Genomic DNA, 26,168 nt, shown 5'->3' on the forward strand with positions numbered 1-26,168 from the left:
AATAAGACCCTTTTGTCTCCAAAGGAAGGTGACCTTATCCAAAATAATCCTTTTTTGTTGTTGGTTTTTTTTTTTTGTTTATGACCCCTGTGTCCTGCCTTTAAAATCTCTCGGGATGGTGCCCAATTCATGAATCAATTAATAAAACCAATTCAATCTTTAAATTTTACTTAGTTGAATTTTTGTTACTTAACAATATTAACTTTCAGAAGATCTGTAAGTTGTAAAAGTACTTTATCTAATAGAGGTGCAAATGTGTTCTGTACAGTAGAAAAGATAGGTCCACAGGTTATAATTTTATTGTCCTGTAGGACATTAAGCAACATTTGTAGTTGGCAATCTTTCTTTCCCTGGCTACATATATAGAGTCCCATATCCTCCTTTGAAATGGGGCTTTGCCATTCTGATCGTTCCCTCACTAATGAATTAAATAAATGTGTTGTGCCCAAAGTCACGAATCCCAGAAGACCACCAAGGAGCCAACACCGATGCAAAAGCAAAGAGCCTTTATTCGAGCTGGCTCGAGCTCAATCTCTCATCTACACCAACGCAGTGGCAAGATGCCAGAGAAAAAAAGCGAGTTTTCCCCAGAACAAAGGTTTTATGGGTTTCCAGGGTGGTTTGAGGGGTTGATGGCTGTGGCTCTGGCTGATTGACTGGGCGTGGGGCTAGTTGGGGGGGTGATGAGTCGTGGCTTTGGTCAGTTGGCAGGGTCTAGGGGTGGTGGGTGTACTTCTTGCTGACTGGAGAGAGACTACACTCCAATTGGCTGAAATAGGATCTGGGAGCTTGCCCTTTCATTCCCCCCTTTCTCTGGATCCTAAGGGACCCAATCATGGGTCTAATAAGATTTTACAGTTGTAAGGAGATAAAGGCTGATACTGTTGTCTTAGCACTATTAGCTTGACTGTATTAATTCTATCTTTAATAAGTTATCAGGTAAGCAGGAGTAACAAGATTACTAGGGGCTTGTATTGAGCAAGGAGGACTATCAGTTGGACGGCCCCCATGTGGTCTCTGACAATCTGGACCAGCCTGTTGATGATACAGGGCCTAAGGGTTAGTAAAAGGAGTAGGATGGCAAGGGGTCCTTGATTAAAGATAATCTCCTGCCTTGATTTGTCTCTGGGACACTGGCGCCTTGGTCCAGGCGCACATTAAAAGACTGCATGCCCAGCCTCTAAGGTGGGCTGATATATTGTATATTTGCTAAAGAATCCTGCCTTTTACTATGCCATCGACAGCTGGGTCTGCATGCTAAGTCAGTTGCTCAGCTTGCAAAATTATTTAGATCAGGAGGAAAGACAGCACATAGGCCTGGGCTTTTTAGTATGCTAAAGTGAATCTTATACATGATTACAAATGATTAGCATAATAAAACATGTGCTACTCTTCTTTATCTGGGGAACATTAACTGATCTCACTGAAGAATGATTCTAGAGCTTAATGTTCAACATAGTTTTAGTAGGAGGGGGGTTTCCAGTAGTTAACGTTGCTCTGATTGCAAATATCCTGCCTTGCTTTCATCAGAGGCTCTCACTTTATTCTGTCTTAGCCTATGGTCCCTGTCTCATTCTCCCCTCTACAGATAGAGACTCTAGCTGCTGCTAGGGAAAAGGGGCGATGACGGCTCTGGCTGCTTCGTGCTGAGAAGGGGGTGCAGTAAAGGGTGCAGCTAGGTCTCCATCACTGGTCAGTTGAGAGGGCCTCAGAAGGTTGGCGCTTCTATTCTGGGTTTCATTTCTATTACTATTTGCAGTTTTGTGGCTTCTAGGCAAGATAAAACAAATTGTGTTATTAGTTTATGTAGCAACATCTGGAGATGGATTTTCCATTCTGGAAGGACAAACTTGATGAGATTAAGAATGCATGGTTGAATTATGAGAACTAGAAATAGAAAAATTTTAATTGCAATGACAGGAGAAAACTAAAACATAGCTAGATATTTTGAAGAAGCTGAAATTCTGGATCTAGTTTATGTCCCAATGACTAGTATTAGGATTTAGTATGGATAAGGCTGCGTTATTGAAACAATACTTTTCTCTAAAATCACCCTCATTTTTATTAGAAGTAACCAGGTTAAGAAAATAATTAACAGCTGGCTTGATTATTTGCATAAGTGCAGCAAGAAGAGCAATTGATTACACAGGCTCTTTTAAATATGCTTTGCTGAAACTTTTTGTAAGGAACTTCAGATTGAATTTTTAAGGGCTTCTTGAGGCCAGAAAGCCAAGCCAGACTTGCCATGAGCTTGTGCCTTCAGTACCTGTAAATTTGGGTGAATTCTTCTCTTCTTGAGGTTCCTGCACCTGCCAGGAAGTGACCTTCCTTACTCATCTGGTAAGGCTGCTGGGAACTCTGTAAGCAAGGTACCAGGCCAGTTCTTCTAAGGGACTTTGTTGGCTTTATAAAGTCAATCTTAGTTCCTTAAAGTTGTTCATATCTGAGTTTATGCACATGTCTCTCAGGTATGACATTCCACTCAAAGCCTTGGTAGTATAACCAGTGTTTCTTACTGAACTTGTGCAAATAAACATACTTGTGCAAATAAACATACTGCCATGGAATATAAAAATAGTCACTGAAAGTTTTTAAATTCTGGAGGGATCAGGTAGAGAGAAAGATAAATGTTTCAATTCTGCTTATAAAGATAGTCATTTACTAAACTGTTGTCAGCTTAAGAGAACAAGCTTAAAACACTTTATCAGCAACATTTGAAACAAAAAGACACAAAATCATTTTCTTTAGTTTATGTAATCTTATGTAACTAATACCTGTTCTGCTGAAATCTAGTTCTTTACTAGTTTAGGAATAATAAAACAGAAACTATAAATGACAAAAGACTTACAAATGACAATGGTTAAAGGCTTGATGAGAACTTACTATAAGAGTTGATATAAGAAAATTTGGATATTTCTGTAACACAAAACATTCAGTAACAAAGTTTAGCATCATTCTCTTTGACAGTGCTTTCCTGGTAAATATATATATATATATATATATATATATATATATATATATATATATATATATATCAGATAAATAAGCCAAATTTGTCAAATACTTTCTCCAATGAGAAAAAATTCCTCTGACATGTTCCAGGGGCCCTCTGGAAAATATCAGAGTTAACCAGAGGTAAAAGCACCTTTTTGCATTTGATTTTTTTTGTTTTTGGCACTTGCTTAAATAAGATTATAGGTTGCTATGAAGCAATAGTTATCTATTTAACCAGAATGATAACAAAATATTTCAAAGGCACATAAAGGTTACACAGTTGTTAACAAACTTCAGCTTTTAGTCTTTTTAAATATAAGATTTCATTTTTTAAAAAATATTCCAGCAACTCCCTGAGACTTTAAGCATGAGAAACTGCATTGATAAAACAATTAGAGAATCTTTTGCAATCTTTCAACATTTAGAACTGACTAACAGTTGAAGAAAATTTTGTTTTTTTTTTTTAACTGGAAACAAAATTCTAATTTTGCTGTGCACTTGATATCAAGACTCACTTGCTTTAATTTCACATAGCACGACTATATCTGTAAGAATATAGTAATTTATTCTTCATTTGCCCCATGGTCCCAAGCACATAAGCCAGTGAGAATTATGCCTGGGCTTGCCTGGGGCTTGACTGGGTTTATCCCGCCTTATCTCTAAACATCCTGACCCTCCTCCAAAGCAACAGTCTGAGCAGATCCGCCACAATGAAAGGCACCACGCTGCTGCACCACACTGCTCTCTCTCTCTTTGTCTCTGTCTCTCTGACCCCCTTTAAATAAATAGCTGTACTTTAGAACTGTTGGATTCTCCCAGAGGAGAGCGCCGCCTCAAATCACTCACAGAAGGCGTCTCTTGATGCAATAAGCAAGAGGAATTTATTCAGAGACCAGCTAGCTGGGGTCCAAGTGTCAGCCCGACGCAGCGGGTCTCAACAAGGACCCCAAGCACTTAGAGTCAGAGGTTTTTATAGTATTTTCAAAAAGGGCAGTATTTTTCTACAAACACATCACATTGTTTTTCCAAAAAAAACACATACATTTTGGCTGACGCCACATCCTGGGGGTCTAGTGAGATAAGATCACCCTCGGAATGTTAAGGTGGTTCTTAGTAAGGTAAGCTTGGTATGTATGATTAACTGATTGAGGTTGGCTAACTAAAGGTCACTGCAATCAATGCTGGCTGACTAACTTGTTTTTCAAGGTTCTAATATTTTCCTATTTTCTTCCTTCTAGGTTAGAAAATGGAGTCTAAGCTTTTTAAGATGGCTATACTTATGCTAACTTTCTATCTTCAATAAGGTTGATTCTTAGTGGAGGATTCTACATTTCTCCACTTCTTTTTAAGAAGCATTCTAATCATGGAATGCTTGTGTCCTCTTGTTGTGCGAGTGAATGATATTGTTGCCTCAACATTAGCACTTGAACGGTACTCACTCTTTCTCTAACAAAAGTTATCAGCCAATTTAGTATACAGGGTCCTAAAGTGAGGAGAAGTATAAGAATAAGTAAAGGCCCAGTCAAGGTGGATATCAAGGTTGTAAGCCACGGAGATCTAGCAAACCAGGACTCAAATAGCCCTTGGCCAGCCTCCCGTTCTCTCTTTCTTTGATCTAACTTTTCTCTAAGTTTTGACATTGAATCTCTTACTATTCCAGAATGGTCTGCGTAAAAGCAGCATTCTTCCTTTAAGGCTGCACACAATCTTTCTTCTTTTAAAAACAACAGATCTAATCCTCGTCTGTTCTGCAAGACTACTTCAGACAGGGAGGTTAGAGATTCTTCAAGTTTGGTGATGGATTGTTCTATAGTCTTTAGGTCTTCATCAATTGCTGTCCTCAATCCCGCATAATGTTGGTTCTCTTGGATAATGGCGGCTGTCCCTGTTCTTACTCTAGCTGCGACTCTTATTCTTAATAATACAGCTAAGGTCAGCGAGATTGGCTCTTTTCTATACCTGTGTTTTGGTTCAAATTCAGCTACGAATGAGAAATCATCATGATACATCAATCTAGGTACTAATTGAACTATGATACAGAAGTCGTGGGAAGAATTGAAGGCGGAAGTAGAGACACATGGGGTCAATCTAGTATTACAGGCCCACCACCCTTCGGGAGGAGGGACTAGATACTCATTTTCACCTGAGGAATTTACGGATATGGTTTCATTACACAAAGCTTCATGAGTGGGGGGAACTGAACCTAAACATTTCCCTCTTCCAGTCACCTCGCTCAGGGTCAGCTTCTTATGGCTTCCCCAGCTACAGATCTCGTGGCTGATTGTTCTGTTAAAATTTCTTAACAGCCCCAATCCTTCATAGTAAGGAGGTCCAGAGGAGAAACACAACCAACAGGATTTAGTAGTATTAGGGTTGGTGGTGTTTAGAACTTGGAAAGCCCCCTCAAGAAGATTGAAGAGGCGTTGTCCAGTGTCAGGAAAGGGGGCTATTTGGTCAGGGGTGAGGGCAGCAGAAATAGTGGTAGGGTCTACCGGAGGCACCGGAGTCTGCTTCAAGTTCGAGGTTGGGAGACGTGGTTGATTTCTTAGGACAGAATTAGGTCCGATTGGGGCAGCTGGAAGGGTCTCAACTTTAAGTCTGACAGTAAATACGAGGCCCTTGTCATATCTAGATTTGTAATATCTAAGTCCCCACTGCCGTCCAGTGATCTACCCATCATACTGGCGTCCCTTATCACTGAACGTGATATTTAAGGGGAGGCACAGTCCTGTCCATTCACAGTTGGGGGATGTGCGGTTCTGGGTTACTTTAAGGAGGTCCCAGTCAGACACAGGATTCTAATAAACGTTACCCGTAGTCTCACAACCCCAAGAGTTACAATAAAAAGATTGCAAGTCCCCACATTGTTGGGTTTGTTGGTAGGTTCGTCCGTCACGGGGGCAGACATAGAAAGTAGTGGTCTTTATCTGCTGGTGTGCGGCCGGATTTCTGCACCCAAAGCTCTATAAGCCACTTTGGCTCTGGGCTTGTTTTCTTCTGATGTAATACGCCGAAGTCGTGGGCCTGACCCTGTTTGCCTGCATCCAGCTAAGCTCGGGTATATCCCAGCCTCTTATTCCAGCGACTAAGGCGCAAACATCAGGGTGCAGGGATGGCCACCAGGTTTTAAGAGGAGCAACCTTAGAAATGGACCATACTGTCTCCCCTGTTTGGGAACAGACCTGCCATGTCAGTAGTCTAGGTTCGTGGGGGTTGGGGTCCTGAAGAGTGGGGAGTAGCTGGGCCATCAGAATCACCATTGACACAATCATTCTTACACAAGCGAAGTTTAAGAGGGTTATCAGTTCGAATTACTCGCCAATCCGGGCCTGGTTGAGGCGCTCTCTTCAGATGTGAAGCGTGGACTCAGGAGGAGATGCCATCTACTTTCACAGCTGTGGGAGTAGTCAAAAGGACGATGAAGGGTCCTTTCTACCGGGGCTCAAGATTTCCCGTTCGGTGTCGTCTCACGTAGACAGAGTCTCCTACTTGGAATTGATGAGGTACTGAGATGTCCTCTGGCCGATAGACTTCTCGAATAGAGGCCCACACTTCTTTCTGCACAGCTTCCAGAGCCCGTAACTTTTCAAGCAGAAACTTATTAGTCACACATTCAGAGGATGTATGGAGGTGAGCTGCATTTAGCGGAGCTGGAGCTCCAAACATTATTTCAAAAGGTGTTAGTTTAAAACGGCTGGGGGTGTTTCTGACTCGAAATAAGGCGAAAGGAAGGAGGACTAACCAATCACATAAACCAGTCTCTATGGATAATTTAGTCAGGGTCTCTTTTAAAGTTCTATTCATCCTTTCTACCTGTCCTGAGCTCTGGGGTCTATATGCACAGTGCAATTTCTAATCTGTCCCCAGGATCTTGGCCAATCCCTGACTTACCTGGGCAACAAAGGCAGGACCGTTGTCAGAGCCGATTACCTTTGGGATCCCGAACCTGGGAAATATTTCTTCAAGGATCTTTTTGGACACTATCTGAGCTGTCTCAGTTTTGGTGGGGAACGCCTCTGCCCATCTTGAAAAGGTGTCTAGGAAAACTAGGAGGTATTTATATCTATACTTAGCAGGCTTAATTTCAGTGAAGTCAACTTCCCAGTAGGCTCCTGGCCGATCTCTTCGAAGCCTCTTTCCGCATATTACTTGATGTCTCTTCACATTTACTAATTGGCAAGGAACACAATTTCTTACAACCTCATCTGCCAATTTTCCCAAACCGATGACATAATGGGAATCTCGAACCAGGGTTTTTAGATTATTGGCCCCCAAATGTGTCAACTGATGTAATTGCCTTAAGTATTCTCCTGCCTTTTTCTGGGGCAGGATAATTTTCTCATCTTCTGACTTATACATTCCAAGGGGTGGGGATTTTTGGATCCCCAACTTGTCTATCTGAGCAAGATCCTCGGGGGTATACTGAAAGTTCTTACTACATGTGGCTTCTGGGTACACCTGGAGGGGTAAGATGTTCGTTCCCTGGGCTGCTTGTTTTGCGGCTTGGTCCGCCCTTCTGTTTCCTTGAGCTATTGGAGAGTCACTTTTTTGATGCCCAGGACAATGTATTATTGCTACTTCTCTAGGTCTATGGATAGCTTCTAACAGATCTAAGATTTCTTGTTTATTCTTAACATCTTTTCCCGCAGAAGTCAGCAGCCCTCTCTGTCTATATATAGCCCCGTGTATATGAGCAGTGGCAAAAGCGTAACAGCTGTCAGTATAGACGTTAAGTCTCTTACTTTCTACCATCTTTAAAGCCTGAGTCAGGGCGACGAGCTCTGCCCGCTGCGCAGAAGTGCCCGTTGGGAGTCCGCTGGCCTATACAATTCGGTCATCATCTACTACTGCAGCTCCTGCCATCTTCTTACCTCCTATGATGTAACTGCTCCCGTCTGTGTACCAGGTCAGGAGTCCCGGTCCTTCTAAGGGCTGATCTCGTAAGTCCCGACGGGGCCCCGTCTCCTCAGCCAGGATTTCCTGGCAGGTATGAAGCACTTCTTTTCCCACATCGGGGAGCAGAGTAGCCGGGTTTAGGATGGCAGGCGGGGCAAATTCTACACGATCACGATTCAGGAGTAAGGTTTGATAGTGAGTCATTCTGGCATTCGACATCTATCTTTCGGGTGGTTGTCGAATTACGCTTTCCAGCGCATGAGGAGCAACCACAGTGAGTTTTTGTCCCAGCGTTAGCTTGTCAGAATCTTTAACTAAGAGGGCCACAGCTGCCACTACTCTCAAACAAGTGGGCCATCCACTACTCACGGGGTCTAATTTTTTAGACAAATAGGCGACAGGTCTCTTCCAAGGTCCCCATTGTTGGGTCAATACTCCTCGAGCTACTCCGTTCCGTTCATCCACGAAAAGGATAAATGGCTTAGTTATGTCTGGCAATGCCAGAGCGGGTGCCGAGAGGAGGGCCTTTTTGATATCATCAAAGGCCTGTTGTTGTTCAGATCCCCAAACAAACGGGGCTGCTCCTTTAGTGAGGGGATACAGAGGGGCTGCCAAAGAAGCATATCCGGGTATCCATAGTCTACAAAACCTTGCTGTCCCCAGAAACTCGCGAACCTGGCGTGCAGTAGTGGGAACCGGAATCTGCGTCACAGTCTGCTTTCGGGCTTCAGTAAGCCACCTTTTCCCATTTCTCAGGGAGTATCCCAAATAAGTCACTTGTTGTTGGCAGATCTGTGCCTTCTTAGCAGATACCCTGTACCCCAATTTGGCAAGCTCAGCCAAAAGGGCTCCAGTGGCCTTCTGGCAGGTTCTCTGAGTAGGGGTGGATATCAATAAGTCATCAACAAACTGTAAAAAAGTTACCTGTGGGTTAGAAGCTCGGTAGAAAGCCAAATCTTGATGTAGAGCCTTGTCGAAGAGGGTGGGTGAGTTCTTAAATCCTTGTGGCAAACGAGTCCAGGTCAATTGTCCAGTAGTTCCTGTGGAGGGATCTTTCTATTCAAAAGCAAACAGCGGTTGGCTGCTCTGGTGCAAGCGCAGACAAAAAAAAAGCATCTTTTAAATCTAAAACTGAATACCAGGTGTTTTCCAGGGCCAGGGAGCTTAGTAGGTTATAAGGATTTGGCACAGTGGGGTGAATGTCCTGTGTCCTTTTATTAACTTCTCTTAAATCTTGTACTGGTCGGTAGTCTCTCGTTCCTGCCTTTTTTACAGGCAGCAAGGGGGTGTTCCATGGGGATTGACATTTTACTAATATCCCCTGTTCCATAAGCTTCTGGATATGCGGCCTAATTCCGTCCCTGGCTTCTTTACTCATTGGATATTGTCTCACAGTTACTGGTAAGGCTGAAGCTTTTAGTTCTATGACTACAGGGGGCTGGTTCTTGGCGAGCCCCATGCCGGCCATTTCCGCCCAGGCTCCTGGGAACCGGTCAAACCACTCCTGACTTATTTTGGAGGGCTCTGGCTCCTTAAAAAGACGGTATTCATCTTCTAATCTTATAGTCAGGACGCTTAAGCTCAAAGGTTTATTCTCTTGATTGGTCACTAGAGGTTCCCCGGCTTGAAAGGATATTTGGGCCCCCACTTTGGTTAAAATGTCTCTTCCTAACAGGGGTATGGGGCATTCCGGTATGACAAGGAACGAGTGGTTTACTCGTCCTACTCTTAAATCTACTGTTCTCCGGGTAGTCCACACATATTGTTTCTGGCCCGTAGCCCCGATCACCCAAGATTTTTTATCAGAGAGGGGGCCCTTTGCCTGGGTCAATACAGAATGTTGAGCACCGGTGTCTACCAGGAATTCAACGGGTTGCCCCTCCACTTTCAGAGTTACCCTGGGCTCGGGGAGGGGCTCTGAGCCCCGTCTTCCCTAATCCTCGTCTTCCAGCAGGGACAACACCTTCTTCGGAGGCTTTTTTAGTGGCTTTTTAGGGCATTTTTTTACCCAGTGCCCTTTTTCCTTGCAATATGCACATTGATCTTTATCCAAAGGAGGCCGGTTGCCCAGGTGCCCTGCCTTACTAGTTCTGCCGCTAGAGGGCGGGCGTCCCTTGCCTTCTACCACTGCGGCCAAGATCCTTGTTAAATTTTTCTCATGTTTCTTATCCCTTTTTTCCTCTTTACTTTCTCTTTCCTTCTCCTTCCTCAATTCCTTTTCTTCTTCAGTCTCTCTCTTATGATAAACTTTCTCAGCTTCTTTCACTAAATCTCTCAGCGACAAATCTTGTAAGCCTTCCAATCTCTGAAGCTTCTTTCTAATATCGGGTGCTGATTGCCCAATAAAAGCAAGAGCCACTGAGGCACTGTGCTCCTCTGAGGTGGGGTCAAAGGGAGTATACCGCCTGAAGGCTTCCATTAGGCGTTCTAAGAACACTGCAGGCGCCTCAGTGGCTCCCTGGCTGACCTCTTTTACCTTGGCAAAATTTGTGGGGCGCCTCGCGGCCCTGCGAAGACCCGCCACCAGAGCCTGGCGATAGATGGTTAGTCGCTCTCTACCTTCTGGAGAATTAAAGTCCCAGTTGGGTCTGGTCAGTGGGAACCCCCTTTCTATATCGTGAGGGAGTTGTGATGGTCGTCCGTCAGCTCCAGGCACGTTCTTTCGTGCTTCCAGGAGGATCCTTTCTCTTTCTTCCGTGGTGAAGAGCACCTGTAAAAGCTGCTGACAGTCATCCCAAGTGGGCTGGTGAGAAAACATTAGGGACTCTATCAGTCCAGTTAGTTTCTGTGGTTCTTCTGAAAAAGGAGGGTGGTTAGCTTTCCAGTTGTATAAATCAGCAGAGGAGAATGGCCAATATTGCAGAGGTTGGAAAGGCGGGTCCCCTTCCTCTCCGAGGATGGGGGCCCCATAAGACCGGAGGGGAAAAATACCCGGTGGGTCCATCGCCTCCCCTCGGCGGCGTCGAGTTCCCTGGGCCGGTCCCGGAAGCGGTCCCACTGCCCCGGTGCCTGAAGCTAGGGGCAGTGGGGGCGCTGGGGCTGGGGTCACCTGGGCCGGAGGCGCCGGGGCTGGGGAGCCGGGGCTGGAGGAGCTGGGGCTGGGGCAGGAGGGTAGTTAGGGGGATCATCAACTATAAGTAAATCTTGAGTGTCAGGGTGAATTTTGGTAGTCTCTTTTTCCTTGCTCTGAGGTTGAGCCTGGGCCACTAAGACTCGAGAGCTCATTTTCTTTTGCACCCAGGGCTTTACCCAGGGTGGTGGATTTTCCACTAACTCTTGCCAGACCACAATATAGGGTTGCTGATCCGGATGTCCTTGAGACGAACTCTGAAAAACAACAGCTTTTACTGCAAGTAAAGTGGAGAGGTCAAAAGTCCCCTCCGGGGGCCACCCTACATTAAGAGTGGGCCACTTGGAGGTACAGAAAGTCTGCCATAGCCCCTTCTTAACTTCTACTGACAAATTGTGTGCCCTCGCTCTCACTTCTGTCCAGTGATCTAACGTCAGACTGAGTGGAGTCGTTACCGTCTGTCCCATCGTCAGTATAACAATTATTAGACACGTACAGAACACAAAAAACAGAGACACACAGAGATTAGACACACAGCGGCCGCACTTCGTTTTCTTCAGATTTCTGACCAAAAGCCAAAAAGAATCAGTGGGCTGATACTCTTGGCGCCCGAATATCAACCTTATCTCATCAGATTCACTTTACCGGAAAAACAGATGAGAGGCCACCAGGCGTCCCTGGCCCTCCAATCTCCCTGAGGCGTCCCCCAGGGTTGCAGCCTGCGGTTCTCCAAGTACGTCTACCGACCACAGTCTCGATCCCTTTACGGGATCAGGACGACTGCCAGACAAGGGTACCCCTTTTCAGAATTCTGACCGGTCTTACCAAGAAAGAGAACACAGAACACAGACAACTCAAGGCGCCACTTAGTCTTACCTCTCCCTCCAAGGGCGACTTTCAGGAGTGAAACGGGGCGATCGCACAATCCCGGACGAGCCCCCAAATGTTGGATTCTCCCAGAGGAGAGCGCCGCCCCAAATCACTCACAGAAGGCGTCTCTTGATGCAATAAGCAAGAGGAATTTATTCAGAGACCAGCTAGCTGGGGTCCAAGTGTCAGCCCGACGCAGCGGGTCTCAACAAGGACCCCAAGCACTTAGAGTCAGAGGTTTTTATAGTATTTTCAAAAAGGGCAGTATTTTTCTACAAACACATCACATTGTTTTTCCAAAAAAAACACATACATTTTGGCTGACGCCACATCCTGGGGGTCTAGTGAGATAAGATCACCCTCGGAATGTTAGGGTGGTTCTTAGTAAGGTAAGCTTGGTATGTATGATTAACTGATTGAGGTTGGCTAACTAAAGTTCACTGCAATCAACGCTGGCTGACTAACTTGTTTTTCAAGGTTCTAATATTTTCCTATTTTCTTCCTTCTAGGTTAGAAAATGGAGTCTAAGCTTTTTAAGATGGCTATACTTATGCTAACTTTCTATCTTCAATAAGGTTGATTCTTAGTGGAGAATTCTACAGAACAAAGTTACTTTCTTTTATCAAAAAACACATTCTTTAGCATGCAGACGAGTTTTCATTCTTTATACCTTCTCTTATTAAAACATACATCTTTTAGCATAGAGAAATGTTTTCCTTATTTAAGTAGTTTTCATTAGAACTTAAAATCATTTGATACTTTAACTTTCAGTGAACACTGAAAAATAGGCCACCGTAAACTGTTACACTAGCATTCTTCAGATTGATACATCTATGAACATATATTATCATTTTTGGAAATGTGCTTTACAATATAATTTCTCATTAGGCACAAAATATGTCTATATAACTTAGCAAATTTTAAAAATTTTGGTTACCACAAAAATTCTCAGGCTGTTTGCATATATACACACTGTTACACATTAATACAGTATTATTATTAAGATGCTTACTTGCTACACTTGTTTACTTATTGTTAGCAACCATGCTAGATTACTTGAAAAACTTTTACTAAACATTAGACAAAGTCAAGCTTTTCTTTAAGCATCTTCTTGAAATGTTTAACAGGTAACATCAACTTAAATGACTTTAAGTAAACGTTGGCAGCTGATAACTATAAGGACATGCACCCCTCAGCCAAACCCAAATTAGCATTAATGCTTAACATTTTTTATCAGATTTTCTGGAAGTTTTAGAATGCCCAATTTTCACAAGTGCTTGTCTTTAAATCAATTTCATTAATACCATCTGGAGGTAGAAAGATATTTTCATTTACACACTTAGACACACAAACATACAGACTGAATATTAATGATAAGATTCCCTCTGGCAGCCATCTGACATTGAAAACTGGCTACTCACTAGAACAAAAAGTCCACCACCGACCCTTCTGGACTTCCACACTGAGGTTGTAAAAGAGTGGTTGGATTAAATGTTCCCTCCTGGCAGCCAGCGTCAAAGGACAGCCACTCGGAGGTGCAGAAAACATGAAGTTTTCCCCGATGTCCGTGCTCAAATTGTGAGCTCTCTCCCTAATGTCTGAGAAAAATGGTCTGTCATGAGAGAGAAGGGGGTCATCTGAGTCTGTCCCATTAATCCTGTCAACAAGACTAAGACAAACACGACAAACAACTAACAGGTGCCTACAGAGAAGAATATGCCGTGGCCACGGAGGCAAAACTGAAAGTAAGTTGAGGGCCTGTCAGACTGCAGCGGCAGCCGACTTTCCTCACAGATGAGGACTTCATCCTCCAGACGGGGGCAAGGGATGTCTCCCAAGACCCCCAGTCGATGACCTGCCAGCGCGTCCGCCTAAGTCAATGCCGACCCTGATACAGATTGGAGCTCCTACAGGCTTATACAGGCTTCAGGCTTGTTCGCAAACAAAAACAGTGAGACACAGACAGACAAAGACAGACAGATAACTGAGTGCACCCACCAGCTGGCACAGGGCTCTCCGGGTGGGGGGTCCTGGGGGTCTCTGGGATCCCGGATGAGCCCCCAAAAGTTGTGCCCAAAGTCACGAATCCCAGAAGGCCACCAAGGAGCCAACACCGATGCAAAAGCAAAGAGCCTTTATTCGAGTTAGCTCGAGCTCAATCTCTCATCTACACCAACGCAGTGGCAAGATGCCAGAGAAAAAAAGCACGTTTTCCCCAGAACAAAGGTTTTATGGGTTTCCAGGGTGGTTTGAGGGGTTGATGGCTGTGGCTCTGGCTGATTGGCTGGGCCTGGGGGTAGTTGGGGGGGTGATGAGTCGTGGCTTTGGTCAGTTGGCAGGGTCTAGGGATGGTGGGTGTACTTCTTGCTGACTGGAGAGAGACTAAGCTCCAATTGGCTGAAATAGGATCTGGGAGCTTGCCCTTTCAAAATACTCACTGTATATTTACAAGCAAGTCATGTTTGCACTTTTGAAAAATCATATTTTGAAAAGGGGAACTTTTTCAAAATCTGAAGTTTCTATGCCTTTTGTCTCCCCTAAAGACAACCACATCATCTAAAATGTAACCAGGAAGAGAGAATACAGGATATTTGAGTAAAGGCAATGGTGGGCAGGGGAGGGTCTTCCCAAGGGAGTCTCATTTCATTTTCCTGAGAAATAGGGCCGTGCCTTCCCACATTTATCTCACAGCAATCATTTCACTCTGGAGTCCCTGAATCCCAAAGAACTGAGCCTGGTGCCCAGAGATGGGTAAGTTCCCAAGGAATGTGAGCCTGAGCCCTTTCAGCCTTCCTTAGGTGTCCCTTCTTCCTGGAATTGTAATTATGCTATTTTTTGCCCTGCTGAGAGGTGAGAGAGGAAAATGTAAGATAAATTCTAGCCGAAATAAGCAAGCAACAAGAGGCAACAAAGGGCCAGGCAGTTTATTTGAGCACAATTCCCCAGTGATATTCTCCGGTCTGGCCATCACAGATGGGGGAAGTCACACTCAGCAGGGCAGGCAGTGCATTTTTAAAGAAGGTAGGGGGAGGCAGAGCTTAGATTTACAGCGGTGCAAGGATTGGCTAGCCTAAGGCACATTTTTCATGTTGGGAGAGGGCAGCAGCTGGGGACTTTGGCACGTCATCAGTGTCCGATGTGCTCACCCCTCCCTCCAGTGCCTCCAACCTTAGAGAAAATAACTTCATCCAATCTGTCAACCCACCCACCCAATTTCCATTCATAAGGGGCATTTCCCTTTGCCCTTATATGGATCTTTGTTTGGGTAAAATTGCAATATTTCGAGGAGCCAAGATGGCGGCGTGAGTAGAGCAGCGGAAATCTCCTCCCAAAACAACATACATCTATGAAAATATAACAAAGACAACTCTTCCTAGAATAGAGACCAGAGGACACAGGAAAACATCCAGACCACATCCACACCTGCGAGAACCCAGTGCCTCGTAAAGGGGGTAAGATACAAGCTCCGGCCCAGTGGGACCCGAGCGCCCCTCCCCCCAGCTCCCGGCAGGAGAAGAATAGGCAGAGCGTGAGGGAGATGGAGCCAAGGACTGTTGAACAACCAGCCCCCGCCATCCAGACCAGAGCGCAGACACAGTGCATGCGTGGGGCCCTGGATACTAGGGAAACAGGGCAGCAAGAATGGTGAGAGGGTACTGGAGGCCTGGCCTCACTTTTTTTTTTTTTTTTTTTGTTTTGGCGAGCGCTTTTTGGAAGTCTCAAAGGGATAGGGACCCCAATACTAGGGAAACAGGGCACCAAGACCAGTGAGCAGATGCCTGAGGCTGGCACGGGAGAATAAAGAAAAATGAGCGGCCATTTTTTATTTTATTTTTTATTTTTTAAATTAAAAAAAAATTCCACGCACTGCTACAGCTGTAGATGCACTCATCCAACCAGTTCCTGGACTTGCCATGCGAATGAGGAAGGAGATATCTAAGCTGGCCTGTGCATACAGTAAAACAACAAATTTGACTGGAACTATACTGTCGGAACTCAACCAAGAATTAGGAGAAGTGCAAATTGTAGCGCTCCAAAATCTTACAACTACAGACTATTTACTGTTAAAAGAACATAAGGGATGTGAACAGTCCCCAGGAATGTGTTGTTTTAATTTGTCTGATTTCTCTCAGACTGTTCAAGTTCAGTTGGACAATATCCACCATATCATAGATAAGTTTTCACAAATGCCTAAGGTGCCTAACTGGTTTTCTTGGTTTCACTGGAGATGGCTGGTAATTACAGATATGCTTTGGTTATGTAACTATACTCCTATTATGTTAATGTGTGTGCGCAATTTAAGTAGTAGCTTAAAATCTATACATGCTGAAGTTACTCTACAAGAAGATATGTCAGACAAATAATCAATCTTCCCATGTTTTCTTCCACCTGCTACTTCTATAGCTTTTCTTCTTCCTTCCTAATTACAACCCTTAAATAGAATTTGTGCCTCATATCAAATTTACCGAGTATCATAATTCTTCCAAGTGGTAAGATACCTCAAGACAAATGCTGGGCATAGAAGCCACAGGGCATAAATATGCAAAGAAATAAAAAGCTAACCATTTCAAACAATAAGGCTTCTCTCTCACTTACCAACTTTACATTTCCCTGTATGGCCCCGGAAGATGACTGGTTAGCCAGAGACGGGTAAGATTCCTCAAGGGAGGAAAAACCTAAGACAGGCACAGTCGCAGGGGGGCCATCAGGTGAGAAATTGGGGATCAACAGAGGTGAGACTTAGTACCTCACCCCCCCGTTCTGAGAGAAATCTTCTGCATACATGGATGTTTTATTGCCCTTGTCTAGCTTGGATTAACACATAGTCTACAGGCACACACCTGATCATCTACATTTACTCTCTTACAACACTAAACTATGTTTTCTACCTTTATCTTGTATCTACCTACCACTTCAGCACTTTATTAAAAATAATAATAATAAAGAGAGAAATGTGGTATCCACATATAAATCAAGTATAAAAACCAAATGAGTATTCATATTTGAACTGACTGTTTATAGTTCATAATGCATGAGCAAAACCGAAAGTTTCTGTAATGACTGTCCTTGTACTGTTCACTATGTAACTTATTCATTATGTAAGAATTTGTTCTCCATGTAAGAACTTGTTTGTTATGCCTCAGAAGATTGGAGACTGATGAAAATTAGGCTTGGGGTGAATTAACGATTGTGCATTGAGCATTGAATCCCCTATACAGAATTTTATTGTTTTTAACAACCATTTGATCAATAAATATGAGAGATGCCCTCACAAGAAAAAAAAAAAGTAAAAAAAAAAAAAGTACAGACTTCCAATGGTAAAATAAATAAGTAACTGGGATGTAATGTATAGCATAAGGAATATAGTCAAGATATTGTAACAGCTTGGTATGGTGATAGCCTGTACCTAGAATTTTCATGTTTATAAATGTTTTATCACTGTGTTGTACACCTGAAACTAATGTAATGTAATACTGTGCGTCAACTACCCTTCAATAAAAAATAATTATCTACAAATAAATAAATAAATAAATAAACATTTTTATTGATGTAAAAAAAAATTTTTTTTTAATTTTTTTCTTTGTGGACCTTATTTTGTTTTGGCGGGTGCTTTTTGGAAGTCTTAAAGGGGCAGGGTGGGACACTTAATCCAGAGGTAGGGAATCCGGGGATCTCTGGGCACCCTAATCCCCTGGGCTGCAGGGAGCATGGAGGCCCCTTACGGAGATAAATAGCCTGCTGGCCACTCCCCCTCCAACGCGACTTCACCACTTTGGGGCAGCTGTCCAAGCCAGGCCACACCTACAGCAACAGCGGAGATAAATTCCATAGCAGCCAGGCAGGAAGCAGAAGCCCTGTCTGCGCCGCAGCTACCCAGCACAAGCCACTAGAGGTCGCTGTTCTCCCAGGAGAGGAGGGCCACAAACCAACAAGAAGGGAAGCTCTTCCAGCCATCACTCGTCCCAGCTCTGCAAACTATTCCTATCACCATGAAAAGGCAAAATTACAGGCAAACCAAATCACAGAGTCAACACCAGAGAAAGAGACAGACCTAACCAGTCTTCCTGACAAAGAATTCAAAATAAAAATCATAAACATGCTGACAGAGATGCAGAGAAATACGCAACAGATATGGGATGAAGTCTGGAGGGAGATCACAGATGCCAGAAAGGAGATTAGAGAAATGAAACAAACTCTGGAAGGGTTTATAAGCAGAATGGATAGGATGCAAGAGGCCATTGATGGAATTGAAACCAGAGAACAGGAACGCATAGAAGCTGTCATAGAGAGAGATAAAACGATCTACAGGACTGAAACAGTATTAAGAGAAATGTGTGACCAATCCAAAAGGAACAATATCCATATTATAGGGGTACCAGAAGAAGAAGAGAGAGGAAAAGGGATGGAAAGTATCTTGGAAGAAATAATTGCTGAAAACTTCCCCAAACTGGAGGAGGAAATAATCGAACAGACAACAGAAATACACAGAACCCCCAACAGAAAGGATCCAAGGAGGACAACACCGAGACACATAATAATTAAAATGGCAAAGATCAAGGACAAGGAAAGACTTTTAAAGGCAGCTAGAGAAAAAAAGGTCACCTATAAAGGAAAACCTATCACGCTAACATCAGACTTCTCAACAGAAACCCTACAGGTCAGAAGAGAAAGGCATGATATATTTAATGCAATGAAACAGAAGGGCCTTGAACCAAGGATACTGCATCCAGCACGACTATCATTCAAATATGATGGTGGGATTAAACAATTCCCAGACAAACAAAAGCTGAGGGAATTTGCTTCCCACAAACCACCTCTACAGGACATCTTACAGTGACTGCTCTAGATGGGAGCACTCCTAAAAAGAGCACAGAACAAAACACCCAACATATGAAGAATGGAAGAGGAGGAATAAGAAGAGAGAGAAGAAAAGAATCTCCAGACATTGTATATAACAGCTCCATAAGCGAGCGAAGTTAGGCAGTAAGATACGAAAGAGGCTAACCTTGAACCTTTGGTAACCACGAATTTAAAGCCTACAATGGCAATAAGTACATATCTTTCAATAGTTACCCTAAATGTTAATGGACTTAATGCACCAATCAAAAGACACAGAGCAATAGAATGGATAAAAAAGCAAGACCCATCTATATGCTGCTTACAAGAAACTCACCTCAAACCCAAAGACATGTACAGACTAAAAGTCAAGGGATGGAAAAACATATTTCAGGCAAACAACAGCGAGAAGAAAGCAGGGGTTGTAGTACTAATATCAGACAAAATAGACTTCAAAACAAAGAAAGTAACAAGAGATAAAGAAGGACACTACATAATGATAAAGGGCTCAGTCCAACAAGAGGATATAACCATTCTAAATATATATGCACCCAACACAGGAGCACCAGCATATGTGAAACAAATACTAACAGAACTAAAGGGGGAAATAGACTGCAATGCATTGATTCTAGGAGACTTCAACACACCACTCACCCCAAAGGATAGATCCACCGGGCAGAAAATAAGTAAGGACATGGAAGCACTGAACACAGTAGAGCAGATGGACCTAATAGACATCTACAGAACTCTACATCCAAAAGCAACAGGATACACATTCTTCTCAAGTGCACATGGAACACTCTCCAGAATAGACCACATACTAGGCCACAAAAAGAGCCTCAGAAAATTCCAAAAGACTGAAATCCTACCAACCAACTTTTCAGACCACAAAGGCATAAAACTAGAAATAAACTGTACAAAGAAAGCAAAAAGGCTCACAAACACATGGAGGCTTAACAACACGCTCCTAAATAATCAATGGATCAATGACCAAATCAAAATGGAGATCCAGCAATATATGGAAACAAATGACAACAACACTAAGCCCTAACTTCTGTGGGACACAGCAAAAGTAGTCTTAAGAGGAAAGTATATAGCAATCCAAGCATATTTAAAAAAGGAAGAGCAATCCCAAATGAATGGTCTAATGTCACAATTATCGAAATTGGAAAAAGAAGAACAGATGAGGCCTAAGGTCAGCAGAAGGAGGGACATAATAAAGATCAGAGAAGAAATAAATAAAATTGAGAAGAATAAAACAGTAGCAAAAATCAATGAAACCAAGAGCTGGTTCTTCAAGAAAATAAACAAAATAGTTAAGCCTCTAGCCAGACTTCTTAAGAGGAAAAGAGAGTCAACACAAATCAACAGTATCAGAAATGAGAAAGGAAAAATCACGATGGACCCCACAGAAATACAAAAAATTATTAGAGAATACTATGAAAACCTATATGCTAACAAGCTGGGAAACCTAGGAGAAATGGACAACTTCCTAGAAAAATACAACCTTCCAAGACTGACCCAGAAAGAAACAAAATCTAAACAGACCAATTACCAGCAACGAAATTGAAGCGGTAATCAAAAAACTATCAAAGAACAAAACCCCTGGGTCAGATGGATTTACCTCGGAATTTTATCAGACATACAGGGAGGACATAATACCCATTCTCCTTAAAGTTTTCCAAAAAATAGAGGAGGAGGGGATACTCCCAAACTCATTCTATGAAGCTAACATCACCTTAATACCAAAACCAGGCAAAGACCCCACCAAAAAGAAAACTACAGACCAATATCCCTGATGAACGTAGATGCAAAAATACTCAACAAAATATTAGCAAACCGAATTCAAAAATACATCAAAAGGATCATACACCATGACCAAGTGGAATTCACCCCAGAGATGCAAGGATGGTACAACATTCGAATGTCCATCAACATCATCCACCACATCAACAAAAAGAAAGACAAAAACTACATGATCATCTCCATAGATGCTGAAAAAGCATTTGACAAAGTTCAACATCCATTCATGATAAAAACTCTCAGCAAAATGGGAATAGAGGGCAAGTACCTCAACATAATAAAGGCCATCTATGATAAACCCACAGCCAACATTATATTGAACAGCGAGAAGCTGAAAGCAATTCACCTGAGATCAGGAACTAGACAGGATGCCCACTCTCCCCACTGTTATTTAACATAGTACTGGAGGTCCTAGCCACGGCAATCAGACAAAACAAAAAAATACAAGGAATCCAGATAGGTAAAGAAGAAGTTAAACTGTCACTATTTGCAGATGACATGATACTGTACATAAAAAACCATAAAGACTCCACCCCAAAACTACTAGAACTGATATCGGAATACAGCAAAGTTTCAGGATACAAAATCAACACACAGAAATCTGTGGCTTTTCTATACACTAACAATGAACCAACAGAAAGAGAAATCAGGAAAACAACTCCATTCACAATTGCATCAAAAAGAAATAAAATACCTAGGAATAACCCTAACCAAAGAAGTGAAAGACATACTCTGAAAACTACAAGTCACTCTTAAGAGAAATTAAAGGGGACACTAACAGATGGAAACTCATCCCATGCTCGTGGCTAGGAAGAATTAATATTGTCAAAATGGCCACCCTGCCCAAAGCAATATACAGATTTGATGCAATCCCTATGAAACTACCAGCAACATTCTTCAATGAACTGGAACAAATACTTCAAAAATTCATATGGAAACACCAAAGACACCGAATAGCCAAAGCAATCCTGAGAAAGAAGAATAAAGTAGGGGGGATCTCACTCCCCAACTTCAAGCTCTACTATAAAGCCATAGTAATCAAGACAATTTGGTACTGGCACAAGAACAGAGCCACAGACCAATGGAACAGACTAGAGAATCCAGACATTAACCCAGACATATATGGTCAATTAATATTTGATAAAGGAGCCATGGACATACAATGGCGAAATGACAGTCTCTTCAACAGATTGTGCTGGCAAAACTGGACAGCTATATGTAGGAGAATGAAACTGGACCATTATCTAACCCCATATACAAAAGTAAACTCAAAATGGATCAAAGACCTGAATGTAAGTCATGAAACCATTAAACTCTTAGAAGAAAATATAGGCAAAAACCTCTTAGACATAAACATGAGTGTCCTCTTCTTGAACATATCTCCCCGGGCAAGGAAAACAACAGCGAAAATGAAAAAGTGGCACTATATTAAGCTGAAAAGCTTCTGTACAGCAAAAGACACCATCAATTGAACAAAAAGGAGCCCTACAGTATGGGAGAATATATTTGAAAATGACAGATCCGATAAAGGCTTGACGTCCAGAATATATAAAGAGCTCACACACCTCAACAAACAAAAAACAAATAACCCAATTAAAAAATGGACAGAGGAACTGAACAGACAGTTCTCCAAAACAGAAATACAGATGGCCAACAGACACATGAAAAGATGCTCCACATCGCTAATTATCAGAGAAATGCAAATTAAAACTACAATGAGGTATCACCTCACACCAGTAAGGATGGCTGCCATACAAAAGGCAAACAACAACAAATGTTGGCGAGGCTGTGGAGAAAGGGGAACCCTCCTACACTGCTGGTGGGAATGTAAATTAGTTCAACCATTGTGGAAAGCAGTATGGAGGTACATCAAAATGCTCAAAACAGACTTACAATTTGACCCAGGAATTGCACTCCTAGGAATTCACCCTAAGAATGCAGCAATCAAATTTGAGAAAGACCAATGCACCCCTATGTTTATCACAGCACTACTTACAATAGCCAAGAATTGGAAGCAACCTAAATGTCCATCGATAGATGAATGGATAAAGAAGATGTGGTACATATACACAATGGAATACTACCCAGCCATAAGAAAAGGGCAAATCCTACCATTTGCAGCAACATGGATGGAGCTAGAGGGTATTATGCTCAGTGAAACAAGCCAAGCGGAGAAAGAGAAATACCAAATGATTTCACTCATTTGTGGAATATAAGAACAAAGGAAAAACTGAAGGAACAAAACAGCAGCAGAATCACAGAACACAAGAATGGACTAACAGGTACCAAAGGGAAAGGGACTGAGGAGGATGGGTGGGTAGGGACTGATAAGAGGGGGAAGAAGAAGGGGGGTATTAAGATTAGCATGCATGGGGGTGCTGGGAGTAAGGGGAGGGCTGTACAACACAGAGAAGACAAGTAGGGATTCTACAACATTTTGCTATGCTGATGGACAGTGACTGTAAAGGGTTTTATAGTGGGGACCTGGTATAGGGGAGAGCCTAGTAAACATAATATTCGTCATGTAAGTGTAGATTAATGATAACAAAAAAAAAAAAAAAGAAGGCTGTTCCTGTGTGGTGACCTCCAATGAATTCTACACAAGGGTATAAAGGGCATATAAAAGTGTAAGCAAAGGGTCTGTTTGTATTTATACAGAGGATCAAAGCCTAATTGGGCTACCCTGAAAATGAACTAAGATACGATATGAAAAAGAACTTCCAACATCAGCACTCTCTGAAAGACTCACGCCAGAAGATGATCATCAAAAAACCCCAACAAAGATCCACGTACTGCTACAGCTGTAGATGCACTCATCCCACCAGTTCCTGGACTTGCCATGGGAATGAAGGAGGAGATATCTAAGCTGGCCTGTGCATACAGTAAAACAACAAATTTGACTGGATCTATACTGTTGGAACTCAACCAAGAATTAGGAGAAGTGCAAATTGTAGCGCTCCAAAATCTTACAACTACAGACTATTTACTGTTAAAAGAACATAAGGGATGTGAACATTCCCCAGGAATGTGTTGTTTTAATTTGTCTGATTTCTCTCAGACTGTTCAAGTTCAGTTGGACAATATCCACCATATCATAGATAAGTTTTCACAAATGCCTAAGGTGCCTAACTGGTTTTCTTGGTTTCACAGGAGATGGCTGGTAATTACAGGTATGCTTTGGTTATGTAACTATACTCCTATTATGTTAATGTGTGTGCGCAATTTAAGTAGTAGTTTAAAACCTATACCTGCTGAAGTTACTCTACAAGAAGATATGTCAAAGATATAATCAATCTTCCCATGTTTTCTTCCACCTGCTACTTCTATAGCTTTTCTTCTTCCTTCCTAATTACAACCCTTAAATAGAATTCATGCCTCATATCAAATTTACCGAGTAGCATAATTCTTCCAAGTGGTAAGATACCTCAAGACAAATGCTGGGCATAGAAGCCACAGGGCATAAATATGCAAAGAAGTAAAAAGCTAACCTTTTCAAACAATAAGGCTTCTCTCTCACTTACCAACTTCACATTTCCCTGTATGGCCCCGGAAGATGACTGGTTAGCCAGAGATGGGTAAGATTCCTCAAGGGAGGAAAAACCTAAGACAGGCACAGTCACAGGGGGGCCATCAGGTGAGAAATTGGGGATCAACAGAGGTGAGGCTTAGAACCTCACCCCCCCTGTTCTGAGAGAAATCTTCTGCATACGTGGATGTTTTATTGCCCTTGTCTAGCTTGGATTAACACATAGTCTACAGGCACACACCTGATCATCTACATTTACTCTCTTACAACACTAAACTATGTTTTCTACCTTTATCTTGTATCTACCTACCGCTTCAGCATTTTATTAATAATAATAATAATAAAGAGAGAAATGTGGTATCCACATTTAAGTCAAGTATAAAAATCAAATGAGTATTCATATTTGAACTGCCTGTTTATAGTTCATAATGCATGAGCAAAACCGAAGGTTTCTGTGATGGCTGCCCTTGTACTGTTCCTTATGTAAGAACTTATTCACTATGTAATAATTTGTTTCCCATGTAAGAACTTGTTTGTTATGCCTCAGATGATTGGAGACTGATGAAAATTAGGCTTGGGGTGGATTAATGACTGTGCATTGAGCATTGACTCCCCTATACAGAATTTTATTGTTGTTAACAACCATTTGATCAATAAATTTGAGAGATGCCCTCACAAAAAAAAAAAAAAATGTACACACTTCCAATTGTAAAATAAATAGGTAACCAGGATGTAATGTGTAGCATAAGGAATATAGTCAAAATATGGTACCAACTTGGTATGGTGATAGCTGGTACCTAGAATTATCATGTGTATAAATGTTGAATCACTGTGTTGTACACCTGAAACTAATGTAATGTAATACTGTGTGTCAGCTACCCTTCAATAAAAAATAATTATCTACAAAAAATAATAATAATAATAATAATAATTGCAATATTTCCAGAATCTCTTGCCTGGCTTTAGTTCATCACCATACAATGAGTGTTTTCAGGGGATGGAGAGGAGTAGTCCATTTGCATATCAATAGGTAATTACAAGGGTAAGCAGGGCTTATCTGCACCAGAGAGGTTGGGTGGGGGCTTCTTCTTCTGCAGCCTGCTTGTGAGAGACATAGGGGAACAGAAGTAGATGACTGCTTATAAGAAATAAACTTTATTTCTTCCTTTGACTGATTTCAGTTTCAAAGGTATTTGCCTGGGATTTTCCCCAAGGAATTACACCTGGCAGTAGTTGGCAGGACCTCTAAACCTGAAATCTGTCTACACGGGTGTGACCCTTAGGCGGCCTGCCCCTAGAGATGGGGAGGAGATGCCTGGAACCCTTCCCTGTGGATAGTGGGGAGGCCCCAGTGGCTGCAGTGGTAGAGGGTGAAGCTTCACCCAGGAGTCCCCTAGCTGTGGGGCTTCCAATTGGGGAGCCCCTAGTGGGGAATTGCTGTAGGGTAAAGCACCTCCTAGAGGGGTGGGGCCTTCCCCAGAATTGGGGAAGAGTGGAGATACCGGAAGCTGTGGAGTTAGCTCTCCAGTGAGACAGAAGACTGCTTAGAGGCCCTGAGTGGCCGTGTAGCAGCTGGAATTGTAGGATCTCTTTTCCTTGAGATAGTGGAAAGTGTTATCGAGGAGAGAAAGAGACTTTGGCAGGAGAGAGACACACTTCAGCATTGCTTGGAGGAGCTGGGTGATGACATATGGGATGCCCTTAAGGAAGAGAGACAGTTATTGAGAAGGTGGGTTGTGCTCCTGAAAGATTTCTTAGCAACAGCAAGGGAAAAGGCAGCAAGAGAAGCCATACTGTAAGAGGTCGTGGGGCAGGGGGGTGGAGGGGGAGGAAAGAGAAGAGCCTTCAGCAGGGGTGGAGGGGGAGGAAAGAGAAAAGCCTTCAGCACCTGAGGTGATAGAGAAGATGTTGGGAGAGGGTGAGGGGGTGGGGCCGAGGGCCAATCTGTTGCTGGAGCCACTGCCTGAGGCACCAGCCTCTCCTGTATTAAAGGCCAGCCCAGTTGTAATTTAAAAAATTAAAATGCAGCAACAGTGGGCTCCTCAGGGGAAGGAGCCACCCCCTCCCAGGTTGTGGAGCGCTCCATGCTCTGACCCTACACCCAGGATGAGCTGGTGGACATGAGCATCCAGTATAGACAGAAGCCATCAGAACCTCTGCCTATGTGGCTTT

At 42.8% G+C, this 26,168-nt stretch overlaps 1 long non-coding RNA gene across 1 annotated transcript in view; it reads right to left on the reverse strand.

The window, feature by feature from the left end:
* Positions 1 to 1,547: 1,547 nt before the first annotated feature.
* LOC130683390 (uncharacterized) overlaps positions 1,548 to 26,168 on the reverse strand; it is a 44,585-nt gene continuing 19,964 nt past the window's right edge. The window contains exon 3 of the long non-coding RNA XR_008997085.1: positions 1,548 to 1,770. This is a non-coding gene — a long non-coding RNA (uncharacterized LOC130683390). The remainder of the gene's footprint in view (positions 1,771 to 26,168) is intronic.

The sequence above is a fragment of the Manis pentadactyla genome, chromosome 4 (genome assembly GCF_030020395.1).
Source record: "Manis pentadactyla isolate mManPen7 chromosome 4, mManPen7.hap1, whole genome shotgun sequence".
NCBI classification, from domain to species: Eukaryota; Metazoa; Chordata; class Mammalia; order Pholidota; family Manidae; genus Manis; species Manis pentadactyla.